Raw genomic sequence first — 4,972 nt, 5'->3', positions numbered from 1 at the left:
CGGCATACCTAACTCATCCTCGCAAACATTTACCTTCTTAATCTGGGTCTCATCAAACTTCTTGGTTAGCAAAGAAATATTTGTTGCAAGCTGAGCCAATGTTTGCTGGGTATCTTGATTCTCCTTTACCATATTATGGATCATGACACTACCATAGGGCACAATATCAGCATTGTTTGAGTGCCAAGCCTGATTGTGCGTAGTTAGCCTGTTAAGTATGTTTGTCAATCGTCGGTAAGATTTATCCATGAAACAACCATCAGCTGCATTGTTTACAATAGATTGCATCACGGGATCCAGCCCTCGGTAGAACTTCTCCATTAACATGTGCTCCAGAAAACCATGACTTGGAAATTTCTGCAAATACTCTTTAAATCTCTCCCAAGCTTCATATAATTTCTCCCCTGGTCGCTGCTTGAATTCATCGATCTTGTCACGAATCTCAGCCTTCTTGCTAAGAGGATACCACTTCTTAAGAAAGACTGCTACCATCTCTGCCCATGTAGTAATAGAATTCCGGAGCAGCTTCTCGAACCATGCTCTTGCATCTCTAGCTAAGGAATTATTTGAAAAGCCTCAGCCGAATAGCATCCTGTGAAAATTATTTTGGATGTGATGAGCATATACATCCACAAACTTCTACAAATGACGTTGAGGGTCATTCTCAGTAGAATTCTGAAAGTAGCCCTCAAGCTTCAACAACTGGTAGAGAGAGGAGTCAATTTTGACACTTACAGCTCCAACCCGAGGATGAACAATAGCAGATGCATAGTCCTCCTCAGCAACAAGATCAGCGAAAACGTTCACTTCATCTAATTCATTTGCGCGATCATTCAATCGACCACCCTGGTCACCAGCACATTGATTTTGCTGCTTTTGATTCATGTTCACCTGGTTTACAAGGAATAGCAAACAAGGTGTGATGCAATAAGCAAAAGACTTCAATCAAAGCAGACACTGTTTAGTAATTTCAAAACCGTATTCCCCGACAACGGCTTCAAAATTTGATACGCTCAAATTACACCTTTTATTAGCGTAAAGCGGACGATGTTAAATATAGTAACCCAATAAGGTTGGGGTCAAATCTCATAGGGAATATGGTGAGAAAAGGTTACTAAAATCGTAGAATGCTTTATTTTAGGTCTAATGTCTTAATCCGAAAAATTTGATAAAAGTTGGTTGTTTGTGACTAATGGCTAATTAATTGCTTTAGATTGTAATTTATGGTAAAAGAAACCAAGGTTGTGTCCCCTTTAGATGAAGTGTATGATCATGGGTATTGATCATGATATACTTCTAATGGATCGTTATATGAATGCACTTAACCTCTATATGAATTTCTACTATTTCCCAATAAATAAAGATTATCTCTTTCTATGATTTTTCCAAATATAAGAAAGTGAATATTGAAGAATGATTAATTATACCAAGTAAATTCTTTTTGTTCCTAAGTGAATTTATTAAACAAAGTTTAAAGCTTTGAGTTCTTGTTATATATTCTTACCAAATCCTAATTATTTTCCCAAACAAATCAAGGTTTATGGCTTTAATCAATGTTTGCAACCATTAATTATGAATGAAGAATGAAGAATAAATAAATCCTAATAATCCATTATGTGTATATCAATCACAAACCCCAATCACAAAACACCCATCATTGGGTTCACAACCCTAGTAAGGGAATTTAGCTACTCGTGGCAAAGAACAAGAAATAAGAAATTGAAGAATTCATTATTGCTTACTTTTGATGAAAAGAGGAATTGATAATACTTGCATTGATGTTTTGAATCTCCAAAGTCAAGAGAGTATTTAATGTTCTAAGCCAAAAGTCAAGAAAATAATAATTGGTCCGAAATAAAACCTTACATTGGGCTATTTATAGGTTTTGAAACATAAAAGTTACAGAATTACATTTTGGTCCCCGACGACATAAAATACGGTCCATATTTCACATTACGGACCGTAAACTAGTTTACGCCTTGGTCTTCCTTCAAAATCTAGGCAACTGCAACATCATAGATTACCGTCCGTATTCTGCTTGGTCGTATCTTATCTTGTAAAATCTCAACTTTCTGCCAAGTGTCTTTGTGTTAAATATGCTTTGAAATACGGTCCGTAAAAGTTGTTCGTATTTTGACATCTTCTCAGCATGCCTTTCTGTTTTAGCTTATCTTTAATTACGCCCAAGGAAAACGACCTGTATTTGAGAATACGACCAATATTTTGTCATCAAGGCCAAATTCTGCACTTCAACAGGTTTCATCCCAAAATTGCTCCATTACCTGAAAAACAATAAAAACACATTAAATTGCCACAAACTTGCTTAAAAAAAGTAAAACTTCTCGTAAAAAAGCCTTAGATGTGCCATAATTTCCCGGCACGTCAATGACCTGTTCTTAAAGAATTTTCTGCCTCCACCTCCCCCATGATTGAAGTTACCTGCAGACTTACCCCTTTTACTAATTTCCTTCTCTTTCTCTCTCTGAATAGCTTCTTGTTCTTTCATTCGGTCCTCATTACCATGCACAAAAGCCACCATCTTGGCAATGGCCATGTTGTTGTTCTGAGCAGCCGTATTTGCATCACTGTGCAAGTCAGATTTAAGGCCAAGCACAGATCTCCTAACTACGGCCCTCATATCGGGAATCATATAGGGAGCATGATTGGCCAATGAAACGAACACGTGATAATATTCTTGGACCGTCATGTTATTCTGCCTTAGCCTCTCGAATTTGATAGCCTTAGTTTCCCTGACCTCAATAGGCATGAAGTGGTCAAGAAAAGCATCTGCAAACTCATTCTAAGTAGCAGGAGTTGCATCTTCTCCTTGGGATTGTTCCCATGACTCATACCAAATATGGGCCACATCCTATAATTGAAAAACACCAAAATTCGCTACTTCTATCTGAGTAACATGCATAATGCGGAACACCTTCTGCAGCCCATCTATAAAGTTCTGCGGATCCTCCTCTGCCATAGTCCCTGTGAACACTGGAGGTTTCATCCGCATGAATTCCTGAGTCCTGGAACTAGTAGATCCTCTACTAGTACTGACGCTAGGATTCGTTTCCTAACATTGAGCCTCATTAGCCACAATCTGGGTAAGCAACTGAATAGCTCCTCTAACATCCATGTCCGAAACATTAGAAGGTGTAGCTGTAGCATTAGTTGTTGGGGATGCTAGGCTTGTATCAACTGTTTGAGTCTGAACGGTTTCTTCCTGAGCTGCATCAGCGGTAGCCCTTTGGTTGGTAGCTGAGTTCCTCTTCGTGTACTTTCTTTTCAGAGCCATTTTTTGAAATACGTAATTCGCACGAGTTAGAAGAATTTCTAAAAGTACTACTCTAACTGCATGATCTAGAGTATGAAAGAAGTGAGACAATGAATGTCTTGATGGTCAATTGTTTATATGTATGGGGACCTCACACATATAAAAGTGACCCCACTGGACATGGTTTCATAGACTCCCTAAGACACTTGAACCTAGTGCTCAGATACCAAGCTTTGTCACACCCCAAACCATGGTCTGGGCATTACACGGCACTCGATACCTGATTGCATGCGACCGAGCAAACCACATGGCTTGCTTTATCAACATGGGCATGAACTGATGCAGAATAACTTATAAACATGCATAATTTAAGTTAAATGTGGGACCATATATCATAAGTCTGAAATTATCATAATACAGAATAGTTTGAATAAACATAATAATAGCGATCCAAAATGCTAAACGACTCTGAATATCTGACATAACAGAACAGACTAGTCTATGAAACATCTAACATGAACATGAGTCTGCTAAACATAACTGCTGGGACAAGGCGCTCAGCATACCTTTAATGCATAACTAATAGGACATAGATAAATGACTAAATCCAGAAGAAGATGGGGCTCACCAAAAGCTGATACGTGGATGATCCTACTGAGAAGATGCGTCGTCCTGTAAATTCGTACCTGCATCGTGAAATGCAGGCCCCCGAGCAATAGAAAGGGGACGTCAGCACATTGAATATACTGGTATGTAAAGCAACTGAATGAAATAAACATGGCATATGAAATAACATGATGAAGGATGAAACTGAAACCTGGTCATGAACATGAATACATATATAAATATAATCATGAGTAAGAACATTTTAAGTGGGAACGCATAACTATAACCGACAACATAAATCACCACGTGGGTACGTGGAGTCTGGTACTTGACCTGACCAGCAGAGCTCTCATACCTTGCCAGGGGTATAAGTTATAAACATGGCATGAAAGGATTCAATCAGTAAAGCATGAAGGAATCATCCTAAACATGGGCGGAGTGATTCTTATCCTATGGTGGCTAACGTAGTTTTACGCTATTAAAGCCTTCTCGATAATCTGTGCAATTCCCAAAACATGAACATAAAAATTGGTAGCATCTGAGCCCATAGTTTTGCCATAAAACATGACTTACGTTATATATGGATATAGTCACATAATATACTTGCATGAAAACATGTAACATGTAGAGTATTTCATGAAAATAAACATAGTAATTAATAACTTGCATGGAAGAACCCATGGAATGCAAAGTAAGGTTTTCATGGATTACGAAAAAATTCTTAATAATCAAAATGATGTATCAAGAACACAATAACAGATTAATAATAAGTCAAGACATAATATAACATGGTACATGGACCTAGGGTTATCATGAACATCGTTAAAACCCTAGTTTTGATGGTTTCTAGCATAATCATGAAAGAACATGGTGTGGGGAAGAATAATGATATTCCCACATGTAGATAGAAACCCTACCTACCTGGTAACGCTCCAAACTTGTAATAAAAATCAGAACTTTGAAGAAGAATCCTAAGGCTTAATCTTGAATCCCCTTAAATTGGGTTTTCTTGAAAATCCTTGGTTAAAGATGATGAATTCTTGCTTAATGTTCATTAACATATGTTAGAATCTAGTTGAAATAGGTTGGGATTTC

General features: G+C 37.7%; 1 non-coding gene across 1 annotated transcript; it reads left to right on the top strand.

Annotated features, from left to right (window-relative positions):
• The first annotated feature begins 337 nt into the window (after nt 1–337).
• Nucleotides 338–443, top strand: LOC132604775 (small nucleolar RNA R71). The gene has a single exon (XR_009568875.1). It is a non-coding gene; the product is annotated as a small nucleolar RNA R71 (small nucleolar RNA).
• Nucleotides 444–4,972: the final 4,529 nt, after the last annotated feature.

This window comes from Lycium barbarum, chromosome 7 (assembly GCF_019175385.1).
Source record: "Lycium barbarum isolate Lr01 chromosome 7, ASM1917538v2, whole genome shotgun sequence".
Classification (NCBI taxonomy): Eukaryota; Viridiplantae; Streptophyta; class Magnoliopsida; order Solanales; family Solanaceae; genus Lycium; species Lycium barbarum.
The sequence above is the reverse complement of the archived record's forward strand: the minus strand, read 5'-3'. Positions and strand labels throughout refer to the sequence as shown.